At 39.0% G+C, this 23,790-nt stretch overlaps 2 pseudogenes; one reads left to right on the top strand and one right to left on the bottom strand.

Annotated features, from left to right (window-relative positions):
• Positions 1-6,448: 6,448 nt before the first annotated feature.
• Positions 6,449-9,481, bottom strand: LOC148362005 (uncharacterized; annotated as a pseudogene).
• A 4,077-nt stretch (positions 9,482-13,558) lies between these two features.
• LOC148362004 (uncharacterized) lies at positions 13,559-14,586 on the top strand (annotated as a pseudogene).
• Positions 14,587-23,790: the final 9,204 nt, after the last annotated feature.

The following is a 23,790-nucleotide window of genomic DNA, read 5'->3' as shown; positions in this document are numbered from 1 at the left end:
TTCCACACATAACTAAATCAATTTCTTCCCACTCTCATTTCTTCCTGGTACTCCATATTTACCAATCACATTTTCAACCGTTTCATCACCCACTCTAGCATTCAGGTCACCAGTATTACCACTTTCCACCCTTATTTCGCACTTGCCACACATTCGGACAAGTCCTTCCAGAACTCCTCTCTCCTCAGCGCTTCTTTCTGAACCAGGTCCATATGCACTTATAAACATTCATACTTCTACACCCCACTTCAACCTCACCCACATCAATCTGGAAGATATCTCTTTCCACTCCACCAGTTTTTCCTTTGCTTTCTCACTCACAAGCACAGCCACTCCTTCTCTAGCATGTCCACCCGTAACTCCAGACCTTCTACCATACATACCTCCAAGCTGTAATTCACCCCTTCCTTTCATCTTTGTTTCACTCAAGGCTAACACATCAAGCTTCCTTTTAGTCATCATCCTTCCGATCTCCTCTTTCTTCCACTCAGTCGCTTAACTTCCACATCCTGTCACATTTAAAGACCCTATAACTAGGGTTTGCGAGACCTTTCGGTCTCCCGCCCCCCTTTCTTTGCCTTGCTGTCTCTTAGGGAGTAGAGATAGAGAGGAGAGGATCCCCAGTCCCCTCGCTCCCTCCACTTTAGTCGCCTGTTACGACACACAGTGGACCATGGTCCAACCGCAACTCCCAGCCAATAATTAATTTTATTTCTGTCTGGATACTTCTCCAAAAATTTTATATTACAGGGCAATTCCAGGAAATATGCATGAAGTCAATCATCATTTGAATCGATCACTATTGGCTAAAGTTATTCGGAGGTAAAGGGGGTGGATCCTTTTTATCATTTACAGGCTCGCATAGGCTAAAGGGGCAAAACAAAGCTTGCAATTGGCCGAAAAAGATGAACGTGAATAGCATGTTTGGTTGTCTACGGCATAGAGAAAACATGTTTCACCATTCTGTATTTGCAAATATTTTACTCTCCTGGATATACTACACTCACGGATATAAGAGGACCATGGTTACACATTATTATTGAACGCAACGACTTCGGTGAGCTACTCCGGCTATATATTTTCCCAGTATCTTGTTTCAGAGTTATCTCGATGTTTCTGTGATGGGTCTTTTTTAAATTAAACTCGATTCCAAGTGTTTATTGTCATATGAACAGTAAAGTTGCGAGCGAAAAAGAAAATAGAAACTAAAGAATGGTTGGCATTTCTTGAATCCCAAGACTTTAACCTTCTGAATGATATTTGGAACGATGCATTTGAGTGACATCGTATGGACACCGCATCCGCACGTGTCTACGACACATATTTGCTTCTTTGCAAGCTTTCGGAATGTTAAGGGGCTAATAAGTTTGACTGAACTATCTGACTGTTTTGTCGACGTTCCCATTGTAGCGCCTTATAATCCGGTGCGCCTTATGTATGGAAGATATAGGACCAAAAACTTTTTGGGGTGCGCCCTATAACCCAGTGCGCCCTATAGTGCGGAAAATACGGTAATTTTATATTTTGAAGTGATAGAGGGAGTATAGAAGAATTGCATTTTTACTTTCCATTCAAACTCCCTCCATGTCGGGCTGTTGGTTATTTTGTGTCCCTCTTTCAATGTTTTTTCCCATTCGTTGTCTTTTATCACTACATTAGTTTCTTGTTCCCATTTTTCCTTAACCACCATGTCATCATAACTGAGATCCATTCTCAGGGCTTTATATAGTTTTGATATAACCCCCTTTATTGATTGTCCTTTTGAATATAATATTAATAATTCCTCAACTTTAGTTGGCTCCTTACAAATTTTCCCCCATTCATCATGTTTCTGGAGGTAATGCCTTAGTTGCAAATATTTGTAAAAATCGTTTCTAGTAGGTCAAATTCTTGTTGGAGTTGTTCGAATGATTTCATTGCCTGTCCTTCGAATACTTGGGTAATCAACATCAATCCTTTTTGGGCCCATTTTTGAATTCCTACCTCCATAACCCCAGGTTTAAAGTCTGGGTTTTTCGCTATTTTTGTAGCCCTATTCACAGATCTTGATATATTTTTTTTTTGTATTGTTGACTAAGTTTTAATAGTTCCCTTAATCCATTCATTCTGGATTTTTGATTTCTTCTACCTCGTGACTGATATGTATGGTAACGATTTCACAGGCATATTTGTACAAGATCGCTGCTCCATGTCCACCCATATCGTATCTTTGTCTGTAGTAATCCACAAAATAAGTGCTTTAATTTGAGCTGCCCAATAGTAATATTTAATATTGGGTAGGTCTAGGCCCCCTTTTTCTTTAGAAGCTAACAGGTATTTTATTCTAGGTTTCTTGTTTTGCCAAAGGAATTTTGTTATCAATTTATTTAACATTTTAAATGTGGAGCCGGGATCAGAATAGGAAGAGATTGAAACAGAAATAATAGTCTTGGTAATATATTCATTCTAATTGTTTCTATCCTTCCGGTAAGGCTTAAGGGCAAAAATTCCCATCTTTCCAAATCTTTCCTTATTTATTTTATCAACATTCCATAATTTGCATCAAACAGCTGTGTGGAATGTGGTGTAATGGTCAACCCCAAGTATTTAAACCCTTTATTTGTCCATTTGAAATCAAATCTTTCAATCACATCTGTTGGACATTTTCCTGATATCATCATTTCTACTGATTTGCTCTCATTATTTAAATACCCAGCTACTTCTCCATATATTTTAAGGCTCTCCAACTGTGGTGGTATTGATAACGAAGGTTCTTTCAGCATTATCAACAAGTCATCTGCAAACAATGATATTTTATGTTCTGTTCCTCCTTCATCTAATATCCCCCTTTTTTCCTCTTTTCGTCTTATTGATTCCGCGAGTGGTTCTATGCTCATTGCAAACAAGAGTGGACTTAAACAGTCCCCTTGCCGGACTCCTCTTTTGATATCGAAGAAATCTGAGCGGTGAACTTTTACTCTTTTGAGGGAAGCCAAAAGCTATAAGTGTTTGATGTTTGATGTAAGAAGTTTCATTTCACCCTATCGAAAGACTTTTGTGCATCTAAGCTTAGTAACATCGAGGGTTGGGTCTTAGATTTTGTGCTCGTAATTATGTTTAGTATCCTCCTAATATTGTTTGCACCGTGCCTTCCCTGAATAAACCCCGTTTCATCATTTCTAATTAATTCCGCTATGAATTTCTGCATTCTTTTTGCCAGTATGCCTGTAAGAATTTTTAGATCGTTACACAATAAACTAACTGGTCAATAGCTTTCACACAATATTGGGTCTTTTCCTTCTTTGTGCAAGACTGTTATGATGGCTTCTGACCATGATTTGGGGGGGATCTCCTTTTGTTAGCGCATAGTTAAATACTCTATGCAGTACCGGTGTTAATTCTTCCTTAAAGCTTTTGTAGAACACCCCCGGGAATCCATCCGTTCCTGGTGATTTATTTATTTTTAAGTTATTTATTGTATCTTGTATTTCCTGTTTTGTAATGGGGCGAATAATTTCTAATGTATCCTCCCCTGTTAGTGTTGGTAAATGTAGTTTTCCCAAAATGTTTTATGCCGTGTAGTTATCCAATTGCAGCTTTCCCTCCCTCCCATAATATTGATGGAGAAACCTCCCCGTTGTCGTTGATTTGAAAAAAATTATACACTGTTTTATTTCCTGTACTACGTTCTTATCTGAGAGGAGAGATACATTCATCCTCCAATACCTAAAATGTGGTTCATTGTCTAATCTTAATTTCAAAGTAATTGGAGGATGGTCACTTATATTGATATTCTCTATACCACACTCCACTACTGTATGCATATGTTGTCTTGAAATGTAAAATAAATCAATTCTTGAATAGCTGCCATGAGGGTTTGAATAGAAAGTATTGTCTTTAGTTTGGGGATTCTTCCCTCTCCATGAATCTATCAATCCCAAATCTTTAGTTATGTTATTTAACATCCTCGACCTCTTTGTATTTGTTCCATGTACTGATGGATACTTGTCCACTTTGCCATTTTGTACAGTGTTAAAGTCACCTCCTATAAGTAGCATTCCCTTCGCACAGTTGGTAATTACTTTGGCTAATACTTGAAAAAATGTCCCCTTTTCCTCAATTGGTGCATAAACATTCATTATTGATATTTTCCTACCGGCCATTGACCCTATAATCATTATATATCGCCCCAGATTGTCCTTCTCTTCTTTTTCGACTTTAAACGCCAAGTAAAATTGCTACTCCCCTTCTTTTACCATAAGAGCCGTAAACACCTGGTTCACCCATTCTCTTTTTAGCTTCTTATGTTCAGTCTCTGTCAAATGTGTCTCTTGTAATAAGGCTATTGAGCTTTGCAATGTCTTGAGTTGATTCTATATCTTCTTTCTCTTGATGGGGTGGTTTAGCCCATGTACATTATATGAAACAATAATTAGATTGCTCACTGATTTTTGAAGCATACAAAAGCAATATATTGACTACTAACACCTCCATTGTCAAAACAAACCAACTGACTTGCAAACATATTAACAAGCACACATAATACCCCACAAAAAAAAAAAACAAAAACACATGTCTTCCAAGAGTCCAATCGGAGAGTTGTGGCTACCCTCCTGGAAATATGCACTCAGTGCGTGGACAACTTTTGTACAGTTGTCCATAGTTATAACTAACTACATATTTTAGTGTAGCTCTATACAAAAAAAAAACAAATATTGTTTTAATTTAAAGATAATAATTTTACTTACTTTTAACTTATTGAATACTTAATAGAAAGGGCAGAAATGGTCCTTACTCCTTCACCCCACATCAGGATTTAGCTTTGTTTTGCTCCATGAGAGCTTGTAAGTCACCTTCTGTGTTAGGGGTGTTCCTTCGCCTTCCTCTCGTTCTGGTCACTGTGGTCCAAATGATCTTTGACAACATCTTTTGAAATGTCTCCGTATTGTCTTCTTCCACTACGATCCTCATTTCTTTTAGCAATGTTGCTGCCTCCGTCAGTGTAGAAAATGTTTTTATTCCTGAGTCCAAAAACATCTTCATTCTATTCTATTCTATTCTATTCTAATTGCCCGTGGCGGTGCTTTACCTTGAGACTTGTTCACCAGTGAGCGGTGTGCCCTCTCAATGCGCAAATCCGTATGTCCCGTTGTCGGAATGTTCGACTTCACGAAGTTTGTTATGAAGCCGATTGTGTCGATCCTCTCGGCACCCTCCAGAATGCCATGTATTCGAATGTTGTTCCGTCGTGATCTTGACTCGAAGTCCTCACACTTTGTTGCTAGTTTGGCGGTTTGTTGGAGCAGGAAGCCTGTGAACTGTTCTAGTCGTATCGTTCGCGCTTCTGTGTTAGCATGTAGCTCCTCCATGCCTTCCACCCTCCACTCCAGCAACACAGTGCGCTCCAGAAGCTCTTCAATGTTTTTTTCAAGTCTTGCCATGGCAATCTTGTTCTCGTTGGCTGCTTCGGTATGTTCTCGCCTTAATTTACGGATTTCATGGGCGATGGCCGAGTCACGTCCCTCGTGGACCGGTGACATTCCTTCTGCTCCCTCGATCTTTTTCTCCTTACACTGCAAAAACTGCCTCTAAAAAAACAAGAAAATATAGCCACTATTGCAGGAAATTTACTTGTTTCCGGCAAAATTATCTGCCAGTGCAGCAAGAAAATCCGACTTATTAAGTATTCTTGAAACAAGAAAAAAAAAATAAAAGAAAATAAGATACCCAAAAATGATATTTTAAGCAGTTAATACTTATATTAAGTATACTTGTCAAGGTTTTTTTTGTCTCATTTTAAGATATTTGTGCTTGTTTTGGAGAATTATTGTTTAGAAACAAACTGGGTTTAAGCCAGGATTGCTCAAAAGTAGTTAGCAGGAAGGTTACAACAAGATCAATATTCTTGTATTAAGTTGGAAATAAATTAGAAATGGGTCAAAAACACAATAAATTTGCTTGTATTAAGTATTAAAAATCTTAGCCAAAGAAGTCTTGTTTCAAGAAATTCTCTACGTTTCGATATATTATACAAATGCAAAAATAGTTTTAATGTGAAAAAAAACATTTTATTGGCAAACCACAAACCTTTGTCATTATCACAAAACATAATTGACATACCAGTAACAGAAATACTAATATTCTTGATAAGATCTTGAAACGTTTGTTGGCGAACTGTAAATCAAAGTTATCACTTACACATGTATCAGTGAACTGTCAAACAGACAACACATTTTTTTGCCAACAGGATATTTCCAAGAGAACTGCAAACATTCTTTTTTGTCAGTTTTTTTTTTTTTTTTTAAATCAGTGCTTAAACTCAAAACAAGGCAAATAAAACACACACTTAAATTACAGGGAGATTGAGAGGCCAAAGTGTCAGGGGTCACAGATGTTTTATAACAGAAAAAGTTCTCAAAGTGTGTACATGGCTGGGTGTGTGTTCCCTAGGGGAGGCAGCATTATACAGTTATGCAAGAAAGGCCATCCAATCACTTCTTGCTCGTTTAAAAGCTGGTGTGGCATCTTTGTCATGGATTGAGTCCCCCAGGACCTCAGTTTGTAGAAGTAAAAGAACAGAGGCCACACATTTGGGGTAGGTCATATGTAATTCATAATAGTATGCAATTATGTACAATGCTGCATCCCCTAGGTACCTGTTGGGTAATGGGATTGCTTCGGTTCCAAGGCAGAGAAAGGAGTCTAGATTTTCATCCACCAGAAGGAGTGGTGTGGTGAGTGGCCTTCTGTTCAGGAACGTATTGGGGTCCTCTGTGGGCTTAACAGGAAAAACACAACATCAGTAGGGACAGCAATCACATCCCTCCATTCCTCGACTAAACATGACAATTTAGTATGAACAGAATAGTGGACCAACAAAAGGATCAACCATATTTGAGAAAGTTTAGTATGCACTCATTGTGACTTACCAGAAGAACATGGATGAGAGCTTTAGAGGCAGATATCATCTTCTTGGGCACAACAACATTAGACGGGAACAGAGCTGGCAGCATGGTCAAGAGGTTTATTGCTTGCTCCTCTAAAAAAAAAGAAATAAAATAAAATATTTGTCTCTCAGTATACAGAAACAAACAAAGGTACAGATTCTATTGGTATTACGTTGGCTGTCCTTACCAGCTGAAAGTGACATTGGAGGTTTCATTGCCCTCTTGTTAACCCCATAGAAGCATAATCTAGATTTGAATTCGACCCACCGCTCCCTCAGCTCTTGCACAAAGTTGGAGTTGTTCTTGTCTATTATTTGTCTTAGTTCATCAAGAACCTTTGGTGGGGAAGACACACAGAAATGTTGTATGGAAATATCCAACACATAGTAGTTAAAGCATCACTTGAAAACGACAATTATATGTAGAGAGGTATTCTGAAAAACTATGTTCCCCCTTCCCCTCCTCCATTTGTGTAAATAATTCCATTCACACTGATGATAAAACGCTAATAGACAGGTGTGTTGCAAATAACTTGCGAAACCGATGGACTATCAGATATTCTAAAGAAGGAAAAAAATCACATCACAATGCATAAATGCCGTTTTCCCTGTCTACATGCAGAAATAAAACCAGATTGCTCGTTTTTTTTTCAGAGAAAATACATGAAAGGTTTTCCTGCATGTAAGTGGGGTCGAAACAGCTATTTAATGTATCAAAGCAGTATGCATCCAATATTCAAAAGAACAATTTCACTGTTCAACAGAATCAAAGTGTGAATTGTGATCATACTTACATGGTCAATGTCTCTAAAGCATGGCTATGCCTCCAATATTTTTGCCGGTCTGTCTTGTTCCCTTATTGTGTCCAAATCAATGAAGGCCCTCCTCCCCTCAAAATCAAGAAGTTGTGCCACATCAGCTCTGTTCTGTTTGGTATTGCGATATAGCTCCTGCAGAGTTGTGTAGTGTTTAGCCTGGGCCATGCGGCTGTCCTGCCTACATTCTAAAAAGGTCAATGAAAATATCACAACACAGTTGAGGTCAAAATTATTTGCTTCTTGCTAATGTTATTCATGCTACTGTTTCTACTGGAACAAAGACAAAATGTTCACTACATCTAATGAAGACATTCATTAATATTACTTGAATAGAAACAGGAAAAGGCAAAAATTACAAGGTCAAGATTTTCACCCCCCTTGTAAAAAAAATAGTATTTTTGAGTTTTTTGGTGCCTGGCCTTGTTCTTTTCTGCTTTTTCCTGTTTCTGTTCAGCCCACCAGTTGAAAATTTCAATAAAAGCTGGAGATTTTGTCTGTGCCCTCCTAAAAGAAGTAGAACGATGTGCAATGCTGATTTATCTTGTATTTTGTGTAATTTCAATGAATGGGTCTACTCCATTGAGAATGCCACATTTTTTTTATACAATTACCAAGAGCATCAGCTTGTTTTGCTGGAGTGCTGGTTATGACTTGGAGGTCCCCTTCACTTTCTGGGTTGCTGATGGTGCTACTGCAGCTTGGGGAGACAATGACAGTGAAAGTGCTGGAGTCAAAATCCCCCTCATCTTCTTTCTCTGTGGCGCTAAACTGAAGGCGTCTCTTTTTTCCCCTTGCTGGTGTAGCCCCCTGGGTTTTGCGTGGAGTCCTGATGTTTTGCAACCTCTTGTTCAGTTGCTTAAAGAGTTTGAACTGAAACATGAAATATAAAGACCATGAGTAAACAGAAACATTTAGGACAACACATGGACTAACAAAGACAAACAATCCATTTACTTGTGTTGGTTAAGAGTGTGCAAGGGTAAAGATGTTAATACAGAACCATTTTGTTCCAAGATATCAATACGTTTATCAAACTTAGTTACTTGTCTATAGATAAGATAGACAGCATACTATCTAGATCCCAATTCCCATATTGTCTGAGACTGGAAACAAATTCCCATCAGTCAAATTAAGTGGCTGACTATATCCATTTCATCAATTCATATAATAAATAATGACAACAGAGGATTCCAATCACCAAGTCATTGTACTCTTTCACTCATATTTTGATGAAATGATTACATGTTGAAATGCTTGCTTACCCATCGACGTTGTAGATCCAGTTTATCGGACAACATTGGGTAATACAAAACAAGTCTCCTTGCCATTGACTGCAGGTCTTCTTTGGTAGAGTATTTTATGAAGTCTTCGACGGTCGAGGCCCTCAATGTAGAGACCATGTTAGTCACTGTATTTCGAATGAGCCTACAAGACAGCTCTCTAGAGCACACACTCTCCTCCTCGTCCAATTTTTTTCATTTCAAAATAGTGTTTTCTAACATGCTCTAATTCACTATCTGTGTAAATAACATATTGGAGGCTCGGAAGTTGTATGGTTTTGGCTGGACTTTCCTCTTTGTTGGTATCGTCGTTTGTTGGGTGTTGGTTGCTGGATGAGGCCTGCTCCTGTGAATAAATCCATGAAAAGAAGACAAATTTACCCTTGCTGAGATGGTGTTTTAAGAAAATCTCATGGGACAATGAGACAAGTTTGTCATACCTCAGGATGCACAACATTCCAAATGGATTTTCTCCTAAAAAAATGTTCAGGCCCTGGAAAAAGGTCTGAAAGTGTGTGCAGAGCATCTGCATCAATTTGTGCCACTGTGTGACAAATAGAGACAGAGGAAAATGAATTGAAGAATAATGACAACTGATTAAGAATAATCCAGAGATTATGTTGTTCTGGCACTGTTACGTTCCTTTACCTAAAACTCTTGTTCCAACATTCTTAGAGGTTAAGACATGTAGGTCATAATAGAGACAGCCGTACAATATCTCTAAATTTTGTAGTACTGAATAAACGCATATTTCATAAGAAACTATTACAGAAATATTATGAGTAAAGCAAAACGAACTGAGAAAAAGTTGAGCGGGGCAAAGACATACAATACCCGTGGAACCTATCCAGTAAACTTGAGTGTGGATGAGTGTTCAACATGCAGCAAAGATTACTATATTAATGCTGATATGTTTTTATCCAAACATTTGAAGTCTACATAAAATAGACTGTTAAATGGTCACTCAAACACATAGTAAATCTAAAATGCTGCTAATCTGTACATCTGTGGGTTTTCTTGAGTTTTTGCACTACTGGCAGTTCTTTATAGCTAGCCACTCCTTGCACATCTGTTTCTCTGCACTATTGTACTTACAGCGTTATTTTTACAGTGTTATTGTTCTGTTTACCTGACTTGGTTACCTGACTGCACATTTTGCACATCTGGTTAGCTACTCCTCTTGCACTATTTGCGCTACTGTAAAATACTATACATAGCCATAATTATTTAGTATATTATTAGCACTCAATACTACAACTCAATACAACATATTTTTTATATCTGTACATTCAAGGAAACTGTGCGGGTCAGATGTATCGACATTTCGTTCTGTATACTGTACACGTGTACTAGAATGACAATAAAGTAGATCTGATCTGATCTGATCTGATCTGATCTGATCTGATCTGATCTAAATAAGATAAATCACCCAGTGTTGGTTTAAGACTAGTGCTATACAGTTAAGCTGTGTGTGATGTGCAAGTAGCGTGCTGTTGATATTGCTACAGTAAGAATTGTGTGCATTCAATTGTCAACATCTTGTCCAATTAATTCATAGTCTAAATATCCAGACCCATATCTACATCTGGCCATCCAGGGTAATTGAATGATGTACCTTGCTGTGGCTAAAGCCAGACCACAACTCAATCACCTCTAAGATTGAGAATTGGTTAGGAATTTTTGTGGTACACCCCTTGCCTGGCAAATGCCAGACCAAGCCCTTGTCATGCACAACTTTGAACAGGACTGATCAACAGGAGAAAAGCCTGTTTGTAGCTGGGGTAAGGCTAAAGTGCAAAACGGAATCCCTACCCAGGCTATGAGCCACCAATAGTTGTACCAGGGATCATGTGACAACCAAACCCAATGTAATTTGTTAAATAGTAAAATATGACATCATTCTTACCTGCTAGAATGTCCTTTGCCACGTGGTCCAATTTTTCTGGGGCATTCATGCTTCTGTTAAAATGTAAACAATTAATTTGATGCATTATACCTTGTTTACAATTACCCAAATAGGTTCATTACTACTCTTACTTTAGCAAAATAGTTTAAGTTAATCAACCTAATTAATAAATCATTGATTATCAATCAACCCAATGTTAAGCTAAAGCAGGATATGCATGTGTGGATATATGAATTTATATTCATGCTGAACAAAGAGAGAAACTGTGTAACATGTAATCCTGGTCGCTTAGATTGGTACAGGGCTCTTGTCGTAATGTTGAATAGTTTTAACGTTATATATTATAGTGAACGGTTTAAATCAACGACCGTTTTGTAAGGGGTTAGCTCAAGACTCAAGCCAACGCCTTACAAAACGTTCGTTGATTTAAAACGTTAACTACGCATATATACCGTTGAGAAAAATATTTTATTCTTAATCACATTGTTTCTTGTTAAATGTTAAGACAATACAAACCTTTTAATTGTAAAAGTATTTCACTTCTCTTGAAGTCAAATTACCGAATGGAGTTCTTCGAACGTTGGGATTGTATGAGCGAGTCCAAGTAGGTCCGAATAAATGGGCGGAACCATATAAAGGAACGCACTATACAATTATTAAACAAAATCTATTAACTATCTCAAGGAAAAAATATAGTGTTCTCATTTATACATATTAAATTTGTGTTTCGAAGTGAAGACTATCCAATTTTAGTAAGGACACCGTACGGGCCAGTCACTTGCATTGTAAATGGCATCCCTCTTGTTTTGATATGGAATTATCGAGCGCGAAAAAAAGGCGGAAACTAGCACCTAACGTATGCAACACTATTATCACAACCACACTCGATTTTATTACAGTAATGCTGTAGCAGACATGGGTGGATGGCGCTGCCTTATTTGTTTTGTATTTATTGCGTTGACTTTGAAGGCACTCCTAAGTCACATTAATATAGCCCACGGACGTAATAGGAACTTTCGTGCAATTTGTGGAATTGATGAATGCAGAGAACAGTACCGAGTATTCAATTCGTTTTACGATCACATCAAACGGAGGCATGCTTCATATATGGCCAATGGACGCGCACTTATGCAGTGCGTGCCGTTTCGCACAGGCTGGGTTGGAGGTGAGAGGTTCGATACAGCAATATTTTCAAACTGTATTACACCCACCGGCAACCAAATTGAAGAGTCGACCTCAAGTACTGTGACTTGCGATGATGCAAATTGCAATCAGGCCGCCTTCTCGCAAAAAGATGCTTTCCATTGTGAGTGCGCCAGAATGCCAAACCAAGAGCGAGTCCACGATACTCAGCCAACTATCAAGGAACATGTAAGCTCTCATATTGAAAGCGACAAAGTACAATAATTTGGCTTTTTTTAAGCAGTTCAATTAGTGTGACTTGTTCTGACATGTTAAGCTAAATCCAGGCTCTCACAGCTAGTTCTGTTTATTGCTAAACAATAAGTTGAACTTAGCTGCTAAAATATGACCATAGGCTATTTTGTTCATGTCATTTGTACTTTTGACATGATTTGCATGTTCGTTGGAACATGACAATATCCTACATAACTTATGTTCACGTCAGATATAGGCCTATTCTGATGCACCCGAAAACAATATTTAAAAAGTCCACTGCACGGAAATCATATAGTGTTAAGTTATGGAGAGATGTGGGTAAATGTTCATTTTGGAATGAAGAATATATCATTAACGTCAAGACTAATAGTTTGATGATTTGAAGGGCAAAATACAGTGGGACCTTGCTACTTCTCGCTTCGATGTTCGCGGATTCAGAGCTTTGCGGGCCTAAAAAATAATTATGATGAAATAAAATATTATTTTATTTTTTTCTCAAGCATTTTTGAAGGGGCGTCGCTACTTCGCAGATTTTCACTTTTCGCGGGTGGTTTTGGTCCCCATTAACCGGGATAACCGAGGTCCCACTGTAGTTATCATAAGGCTGAATATATTTATTTTAACAGGACTTGTCCAGACGTGCAGCTGCCTTCACTGTGGATATTCGTGAAATACTGTATATTGTCTGTCTCGGGTAGGCTATATGCATTTAGTAGACACTTTCTAGAGTGAGGATAAATCATATTGTCACATTAATATCAAAAATATTTGTGACCATACAAAAATACTTACTACTTGAAATTGAATTGTTCTTCAGGGCTAATAAAGTATTCTGATTCTGATACTACTGCCGTCATATTTTGCACTTTTCTTGAGAATTTACTGATTAAAGGACAAGGTTGTGTTTTTAGACATTAAGCCTGGTTTGCAGATTAAAATGGTTCTTATTAAAATATTGACAAATGCTTCTGTTTCGTGACCCCTCTACCCAATCACATTACTTGTGCTGTAGTTGATTGATCTTATCAAATGAGATCTCTCTCACTCTCTCTCTCTACAGAGGAATATAAACAGCATTGTGTCAGAAGTACAACAATTTCAATTTCATCTTGTAGAAACCTTGAAAGAAAGAGTAAAAGACATTTTTGACACTCATGGCCATTCAGACAACATAGAACATCTACGGCATGAGGCTCTGGCAACATTTGATGACTTTCCAGATCCATTCTCCATGTTGACCACAACATTCATGCAAGACCAAACCATTAAGGAACATTTTACCCCAGTTGAAGCGGAGGAGGTTGTAACATCCCAAAGACTGTGTAAAGTTAAGAGAGGTTCTTCACGGGTTCTTAAACTTAAAAACAAGGTTTTTTTCTATGTTCCCCTCATCAAGAGCCTAGAGCAGCTGTTGTCCAACCCAAGAATACACGGTATGGCCAGTACTCCTCCAGAGAATTGTAACAAAGATGGATTTCTCTGTAACATAGTGGATGGTAGCCTTTTCAAAAGTCATCCGTATTTTCATCGAAGCCCACTGCTTTACAGTTGACATTGTATTCTGATGAGATAGACTTATGTAACCCTCTTGGACCGCATACTTCTGTGAACAAGTTACTCATGTTTTATTATACACTAGGAAACATAGACCCCAAGTTTAGGTCAAAACTGGCTGCTATATGACTACTTGCTATTGCCAAAGCTAAGGACATTGCACAAGCAGGTGTTGATGTTATTTTAGAACGCATTGAAAAGGATTTAAAAGAATTGTACAATGGTGTCAAAATTGGGACAGGTCAAATTATACATGGTGCAGTAATATCTATATGTGGCGATACTCTTGCTCAGCATGAACTGGCTGGGTTTAAGTCTGGAGTTGGGTTCTCTTTCGGTGAATGTAGGCATTTTGAATGTGATTTTGAGACCATGCAGAACAATTTTGATGAAAAGAGTTTTACCATGAGAACGTTAGAAAATCACATGAGACAGTGTACAGAAATAGAGAGGGCCAGAACAGACCACGTTAAAAATGCTCTTAAGACTACCTTTGGTATTAACAGGAGTAAACTTACAGATTTTCCAGCATATGACCTTATCCAGCAAACTCCTCAAGATATAATGTACGTTATGCTTGAGGGTGTTGTGCCCGTAGAAATTAAATGTGTATTAAAATTCCTAATTTTGTCAGGAGAGATTGATCTGGATTATATTAATTCAGGTATAAATTGTTTTAGATATTCACCCAGTGATATACAGTAAAAGACAAACCATGCCCAATCAGTGTCAGTACAATGACATCTAATGACAACAAAACTTAAACAGTCTTCTGGGCAGATGCTGATACTTTTGAAGATACTTCCTTATATTTTGAATAGTATCAAGGACCACAGCCATGTTAAATTCATCTTAGAGTTGATTCAGATAACCCGGATCCTCTTTGCTCCTCTACTATTTAGGGAAACCCTTCACAAACTTAGAGTGATGATAGAGAAGCACCTTAAAACATTCAAGGAGCTGTTCCCTGAGAACAATATAACACCAAAGCAGCATTATATGTTGCATTTCCCTTCACAAATTGAGGCGCTGGGTCCCTTAACAAGGCACATGTGTATGAGATTTGAGTCGGAGCATCAATTTTTTAAAAAGTGGTCTTCAAAATTAAACTACAAAAATGTTTGCAAATCTCTTGTAGGTCACAGTAAAGTGGTAGAAAGTGTTCATAGTCACACAAATGAAATTTTTGCACATGAGAAAGAATTGGGTTCTGTATCAGAAGTGTCAAACTTGGAATATGTGAATTCAAAGATAAGAGATTTCTTAAATATTTACCATTTCCAGCATATCATATCTGTTAAGTGGATTATTGTCAATGGTAACAAGTATATAAATAAAAAGACTCTCATCATCACAGATTCAAAAGACGGGCTTCCTATTTTTGGATTGATAAATAAGTCTCATTACGTCCATTGACTTAGGGCGTTTTTAATTTCCGCCCATAGAAACGCTGAAACAGCCAAATTTGTCCGAACTTAAAGGAACAGTGAGTGTAAAAAACGAGAAAACCATTGAATGACTTTGGATCGAAGTCTTTTTCAAATATGAGGTTGCAGTGCCTCAGAAATACCCTTACTTGCCTTGGACATAAAGGGACAGTGTGTAATTAATAATGAGTCATTTTAGGTCCATTGACCCAGAGCGTTTTTAATATCCGCCCACAGAAATTTTGAAAGAGCCAAATTTGTCTGAACTTAAAGGAACGGTGAGTTAAAAAACGTGAAACCCATTGAATAACTTTGGCTTGAAGTGTTTTTAAAATTTGAGGTTGCAGTGCCTCAGAAATGCCCCTGCTTGCCTCGGACATAAAGGGACATTGTGTAATTAATAATAAGTCATTTTAGGTCCGTTGTCTTAGGGCGTTTTTAATTTCCGCCCACAGAAACGTTGAAGGAGCCAAATTTACTATACTAAATAATTATGGCTATATATAGTATTTTATAGTAGTGCAAACAGTGCAAGAGGAGCAGCTAAACAGATGTGCAAAATGAGCAGTCAGGTAAACAAGTCAGGTAAACAGTAACAATAACACTGTAGTACGAATAGTGCAGAGAGGAACACTGTGCAAGGAGTGGCTAGCTATAAAGAACTGCCAGTAGTGCAATAAAGTCAAACAAAACCAACAGATGTACAGATTAGCTGCAGTTTAGATTTACTATGTGTTTGATTGACCATTTAACAGTCTAATGGCCAGGGGGTCAAGACTATTGTGGAACCTGGTGGTCCTGCACCACACACTGCAGTACTGCTTCCCAGAGGCTAGCAGTGTGAACAGTCCATGATGGGGGTGAGAGGGGTCCCTGCTAATGTTCTTGGCTTGGGATGGGCAGCGCTTCTGGCCAATGTCCTGAGTGGAGGGGAGAGAAGTCCCGATGATTTTCTCTGCTGTCCTTGTCACCCTCCTCACAGTACCCCAGTCGGAAGCGCTGCAACTTCCACACCACACAGAGATACAGCTGGTCAGGATACGCTCTATGGTGCCCCTGTAGAATGTGATGAGGGAGGGTGGGGGCAGGTGGGCTCTCCTCATCCTCCGCAGGAGGTACAGGCGCTGCTGTGCCCTCTTCACAAGTGATGCAGTGTTCACGGACCAGGTGAGTTTGTTTGTGATGTGCACCCCTAGGAACTTGATGCTACTGACAACCTCCACAGCCTTGTTGTTGATGAGAAGTGGGGAATGGTTGGGCTGTTTTTTCCTGAAGTCGATAATGATCTCTTTAGTTTTGTCAACATTCAGGACCAGGCTGTTGTCTCTGCACCAGCCCACCGACTGCTCCACCTCCTCTCTGTAGGCCAAGTCGTTGTCGTCTCTGATGAGGCCCACCACTGTTGTGTTGTCCGCAAACTTCACGATGTGGTTTGTGGCTGACCAAGGGACGCAGTCGTGTGTCATCAGGGTGAACAGCAAGGGGCTCAGGACACAGCCTTGGGGGGAGCCCGTGCTGAGGGTGATGACATCGGAGATGTTCTGACCAATCCGCACTGACTAGGGTCTGTCAGTGAGGAAGTCCAGCAACCAGTTCCGCAGGGGGGTGTGAAACCCAGGAGTCTCATTTTGTCTACCAGGTGTTGTGGGATGATGGTGTTGAATGCTGAACTGAAGTCCAGGAACAGCATCCGCACATGGGTGTTCTTCTCCTCTAGGTGTGTCAGGCTCAGGTGAAAAGCAGAGGAGATGGCATCCCCGGTGGAGCGATTTGTCCTGTAGGCAAACTGAAAGGGGTCGAGTGAGGAGGGGGGACTGGAGGTGATGTGCTCTTTAACTAGTCTCTCAAAGCACTTCATTATTATGGGAGTCAGTGCAAAGGGCCGGTAATCGTTCAATGATAAGATCTGGGGGTTCTTTGGCACTGGGATGATGGTGGGAATCTTGAAGCATAATGGTACCATGGCTTGGTCTAGCGAGGTGTTGAAAATGTCTTTGGCTCGAAGCGTTTTTCAAATTTGAGGTTGCAGTGCCTCAGAAATGCCCCTGCTTGCCTCGGACTTAAAGGGACTGTGTGTAAATAATAATAAGTCATTTTAGTTCCATTGACCCAGAGCGTTTTTAATATCCGCCCACAGAATCGTTAAAAGAGCCAAATTTGTCTGAACTTAAAGGAACAGTGAGTGAAAAAAACGTGAAACCCATTGAATAACTTTGGTTTGAAGCGTTTTTCAAATTTGAGGTTGCAGTGCCTCAGAAATGCCCATGCTTGCCTCGGATATAAAGGGACAGGTTGTAAATAATAAGTCATTTTAGGCCCGTTGACTTAGGGCGTTTTTAATTTCCGCCCACAGAAACACTGAAACAGCCAAATTTGTCCAGACTTAAAGGAAAAGTGAGTAAAAAAACCGTGAAACCCATTGATATGACTTTGACTCGAAGCGTTTTTTTCCGAATTTGAGGTAGCAGTGCCTCAGAAATGCCACTGCTTGCCTTGGACATAAACGGACAGTGTGTGAATAATTGTAAATCATTTTATGTCCATTGACTTAGAGCGTTTTTTAATTTCCGCCCACAGAAACGCTGAAACAGCCAAATTTGTCCAAACTCAAATGATCAGTGAGTGAAAAAAATATGAAAACGAGTAAATTATATTGGATCAAAGCCTTTTTCAAATATGAGGTGGCAGTGATTCAGAAATGCCCCTGCTTGCCTCGGACTTAAAGGGACAGTGTGTAAATAATAATAAGTCATTTTAGGTCCATTAACCCGGAGCGTTTTTAATATCCAGCCACAGAAACGTTGAAAGAGCCAAATTTGTCTGAGCTTAAAGGAACAGTGAGTGAAAAAACGTGAAACCCTTTGAATATCTTTGGCTCAAAGCGTTTTTCAAATTTGAGGTTGCAGTGTATCAGAAATGCCCCTGCTTGCCTCGGACATAAAGGGACAGTGTGTAATCAATAACAACTTATTTTAGGTCCATTGACCCAGAGCGTTTTTAATATCCTCCCACAGAAATGTTGAAGGAGCCAAATTTGACTGAACTTAAAGGAACAGTGAGTGAAAAAACGTGAAACCCATTGAATAACTTTGGTTTGAAGCGTTTTTCAAATTCGAGGTTGCAGTGCCTCAGAAATGCCCCTGCTTGCCTCGGACATAAAGGGACAGTGTGTAATTAGTAATATGTCATTTTAGGTCCATCGATACAAAGCATTTTTATTTTCTGCCAACAGAAACCTTGAAAGAGCCAAATTTGTCTGAACTTAAAGGAAGAGATAGTATAAAAAACGTGAAAACCATTGAATGACTTTGGCTCAAAGCCTTTTTCAAATTTGAAGTTGCAGTGCCTCAGAAATGCCCCTACATGCCTCGGACATAAAGGGACAGTGTGTGAATAATTATAAATGATTTTACGTCCATTGACTTGGGCGTTTTTAATTTCCTCCCACAGAAACGTTGAATGAGCCAAATTTGTTCAAACTTAAAGGAACAGTGAGTAAAAAAACACGTGAAAGCCATTGAATGACTTTGGCTCAAAGACTTTTTCAAATTTGAGGGTGCAGTGCCTCAGAAATGCCCCTGCTTGCCTCGGACATAAAGGGACAGTGTGTAAATAATAATAAGTGATTTTATTTCCGTTGACAGAGAGCATTTTTAATCTCTGCCCACAGAAACGTTGAAAGAGCCAAATTTGTCCAAACTTAAAGGAACATTGAGTGAAAAAAACGTGAAACCCATTGAATGACTTTAGCTCAAAGCCTTTTTCAAATTTGAGGTTGCAGTCCCTTAGAAAGGCCCCTGCTTGCCTCGGACATAAAGGGACAATGTGTGAATAATAATACGTAATTTTATGTCCATTGACTTAGGGCGTTTTTAATTTCCGCCCAAAGAAACATTGAAAGAGCCAAATTTGTCCAAATTTAAAGGAACAGTAAGTGAAAAAAACGTGAAACCCATTGAATGGCTTTGGCTCGAAGCATTTTGAATTTCATCCCTCAGAACCCCTAAAACACCCAAATTGTGTCAGAACGTAAAGGGACAGTTTGTAAAAAAAATAGTCATTTTACATATATTCTCCTCAGAGCGTTTTGAATTTCATCCCTCAGAAACCCTAAAACAGCCAAATTGTGTCAGAACGTAGAGGGACAGTGTGTTAAAAAAGGACGTCAATTTACATCCATTCCCCTCAGAGCGTTTTAAGTTTCCTCCCTCGGAACCCCTAAAACAGCCACGTTTTGCGAGAACTTAAAGGGACAGCCAGAATGTGTTTCCAACGGGAGTGCAGTACTGAAAAAAACCCACAAGATGGCACTCAACCCAAAAGTGCAACACCGTTAAATAATCGTCAAATCATTTGTATGGGAGGATTTGTATTAAAAAAGTCAATGCTTTGTCATCCATAAAAAGACAATATTTAAATTGAAAAAAAAAAAAAGTCTTTTTTATTTACAATGACTGAAAGGTCGGTTTTCTTTTTTATTTTCTGCCAGCAGACCCGTTGAAACAGCCAAGTCTTGTCACAACTTAAAGGATCAGTGAGTGAAAAAACCGTCAAACCGATTTAATGACTTTGGCTAGAAGCGTTTTTCAGAATTTTAGGTTGCAGTGCCTCAGAAATGCCCCTGCTTTCCTCTGACATGAAGAGACAGTGTGTGAATAATAATAAGTCTCTTTACGTCCATTGAGTTAGGGCGTTTTTAATTCCGCCCCCAGAAACGTTGAAAGAGCCAAATTTGTCCGAATTTAAAGGTGAGTGAAAAAACATTAAACCCCTTGAATAACTTTGGCTCGAAGCGTTTTTCAAATTTGAGGTTGCAGTGCGTCAGATATGCCCCTGCTTGCCTCGGACGTAAAAGGACAGTGTGTAATTATTAATAAGTCATTTTAGGTCCATTGACCCAGAGCGTTTTTAAAGTCCGCCCACAGAAATGTTGAAAGAGCCAAATTTGTCTAAGCTTAAAGGAACAGTGAGTGAAAAAACGTGAAACCCATTGATTAACTTTGGTTTGAAGCATTTTTCAAATTTGAGGTTGCAGTGCCTCATAAATGCCCCTGCTTGCCTCGCACATAAAGGGACAGTTCGTAATTAATAATAAGTCATTTTAGGTCCATTGACACAGAGCGTTTTTAATTTCTGCCCACAGAAACGTTGAAAGAGGGAAATACATTGGAGTCAACGGAGCGCCCATTCATTCCTATGGGCAATGCATTTCCAATGGCAGCTGCAGTACCGCAAAAATCCGCTAAGGGGCCCCGAACTTGAGGTCCCGGTTTTTCCCTCAAGTGCCGATTTTATACCCCCAACTCCAGCCGATAGCCAGAATGTGTTTCCAACGGGGGTGCGGTACTGAAAAAATCCCACAAAAATGGCACTCGACCCAAAAGTTCAACACCGTTAAATAGGTGCCAATTCATTTGTATATGAGGATTTGTTTCAAAAAAGTCAATGCTTTGTCAGCCATAAAGAGACAATGTTTAAATTGAAAAAAAAGAAGAAAGAAAAGTTTTTTTTATTTACGTTGACTAGAAGGTTGTTGTTTTTTTTAATTTCTGCCTGCACAACCGTTGAAACAAGTTTTGTCACAACTTAAGTGAGTGAAAAAAACGTGAAACCCATTGAATGACTTTGGTTTCAAGCGTTTTTCAAACTTGAGGTTGCAGTGCCTCAGAAATGCCCCTGCTTGCCTCGGACTTAAAGGGACAATGTGTAAATAACAACAAGTCATTTTACGTCCATTGACACGGAGCGTTTTTAATATTCGCCCACAGAAACGTTGAAAGAGCTAAATTTGTTTGAACTTAAATGAACAGTGAGTGAAAAAAAACGTGAAAACCATTGAACGACTTTGGCTAAAAGCCTTTTTTCAAATTTGAGGTTGCCTCAGAAATGCCCCTCTTTGCCTCGGACATGAAGGGACAGTGTGTTAAAAATATTAAGTAATTTTAGGTCCATTGGCCAAGAGCGTTTTTACTGTCCACCCACAGTAACGTTGAACGAGCCAAATTTGTCTGAACTTAAAGGAACAGTGAGTGAAAAAACGTGAAACCCATTGAATAACTTTGGTTTGAAGCATTTTTCAAATTTGAGGTTGCAGAGCCTCACAATTGCCCCTGCTTGCCTCGGACATAAAGGGAGAGTGTGTAATTAATAATAAGTCATTTTAGGTCCAATGAAAAAGAGCATTTTTAATTTCTGCCAACAGAAACGTTGAAAGAGATAAATTTCTCCAAACTTAAAGGAAGAAAAGTCTTTTTTATTTACATTGACTGAAAGGTTTTTTTAATTTATTTTCTGCCCGCAAAACCGTTGAACAGCCAAGTTTTGTCACAACTTAAAGGAACAGTGAGTGAAAAAAAACGTAAAACCCATTTAATGACTTTGGCTCGAAGCATTTTTCAAATTTGAGGTTGCAGTGCCTCAGAAATGCCCCTGCTTGCCTCGGACATAAAGGGACAGTGTGTGAATAATTATAAGTGATTTTATGTCCGTTGACTTATGGCGTTTTTAATTTACGCCCACAGAAACGTTGAAAGTGCCAAATTTGTTTGAATTTAAAGAAACAGTGAGTGAAAAAATGTGAAACCCATTGAATGAGTTTGGTTCGAAGCGTTTTTCCGAATTTGAGGTTGCAGTGCCTCAGAAATGCCCCTGCTTGCCTTGGACATAAAGGGACAGTGTTGAATGATAATAACTCTCTTTACGTCCTTTGACTTAGGGCGTTTTTAATTTCCGCCCACAGAAACGCTGAAACAGCCAAATTTGTCTAAACTTAAAGGAACAGTGAGTGGAAAAAAATGTGAAAACCATTGAATGACTTTGGATCGTAGCCTTTTTCAAATATGAGGTTGCAGTGCCTCAGAAATACCCCTGCTTGCCTTGGACATAAAGGGACAGTGTGTATATATTAATAAGTCATTTTAGCTTTAAACTCAACGCTCACAAACGGCGACAACGGGGACATCTTGTGACGATCTCTACAATGACTTCAGCTAAGTCAAATGATTCAGCAAAGCTAAAATTTGGTCTTTTAAATATTAGATCGCTTGCTCCTAAAGCTTTACTTGTTGATAACATTATTCGTGATTATAAACTTAACTGTATCGGTCTTTGTGAAACTTGGTTACGCTCGGATGAGTATTTAGCGCTAAATTATGCTTTACCCCCAACTACGTGAGTAGCCATGTAGCACGCACGTTGAAAAAGGGTGGCGGTGTCGCGCTCATTTCTGAAAAAAAAAACCTCAAATTTAATCCTCGTACCTCTAATAATTACAAGGCGTTTGAGGCTCTTGTGATGCGGTCCTCTCTATTGTCAATTTATGTAATAACTATATCGCGCACCTGGGCCATACACAACTTTCTTAGACGAATTTGCTGAACTTTTTTCTGAACTAGTTACCTATGCAGACAAAATTGTAATTATAGGGGACTTTAACATTCATATGAAGTCCCCACTCAGTTCACTAACTATTGCGTTTCGGTCTCTAATTGATGCATTTGGTTTTAATCAACTGGTTGATTTGCCAACACATTAAGATGAAACACGCTAGACTTGGTTCTGACTCGAGGAGTTTTAACCTCAAACATTATGGTGTTACTGTGTACTACCGTTATCTCAGATCATCATTTAGTTACATTTGAGGTGCTAGCTAAATGTAGTGCTAAAAAAGCTGAAGGATTTAGCGGACGCAATATAAGCACTGGCACAGTTTCTGAGCTCTTTGAACTCCTTCCTGGAGCAGTTGCGTCCTTTCCTTCATACAATGGCTCGATTGACTCACTCATGAATGAGTTCAATACTACCCTGACTAGTGTCCTGGTTTCAATAGCGCCCATAAAGCTTAAATCACGTCCTAAAAGACACACGCCTTGGTTTACTGATGAAACTAGAACCCTTAAACAAGAATGCAGGAAATTGGAAAGAAAATGGCGCGCTACCAAGCTTGAGGTTTTCCATCAAACCTGGTGTGACAGCTTGTTAAAGTATAAAGCGGCCCTTGCCTCTGCAAAATCGGCCTACCTTTCGAAGGTGATTGCGTCTCAAAAGAACAATCCCAAAGTCATTTTTGACACGGTAGCATCGCTTACAAGGCAACAGACTATCGCAGATAGTTTGACGCTCTCTGCTCATGACTTAATGGTCTTCTTTACTAAGAAGATTCAATGCATACAGGAAGAAATTGCGTAAGACATTATTAATACCACACATATTAAAGGGCTGAAATCTACAGATGCACGACAGGATGGCTGTCCAGAGAAATTGTCCAGTTTTAGTGAACTGTCACTTAATGATCTCAAACAGGTGGTGAATGTTGCCAAACCGACAACTTGCCAGTTCGACCCGCTCCCAAGTTCACTTATTAAAAGTCTTTTTGGCGTCCTTGGACCTTCAGTTCTAAATATTATAAACATATCACTCTCCTCTGGTGTAGTTCCAGCAGCTTTTAAGTCCGCCATTATTAAACCCACACTGAGACGACCCA

Source organism: Urocampus carinirostris, chromosome 8 (assembly GCF_059441175.1).
Source record: "Urocampus carinirostris isolate Australia breed hairy pipefish chromosome 8, RoL_Ucar_1.0, whole genome shotgun sequence".
Taxonomy (NCBI): Eukaryota; Metazoa; Chordata; class Actinopteri; order Syngnathiformes; family Syngnathidae; genus Urocampus; species Urocampus carinirostris.
The sequence above is the reverse complement of the archived record's forward strand: the minus strand, read 5'-3'. Positions and strand labels throughout refer to the sequence as shown.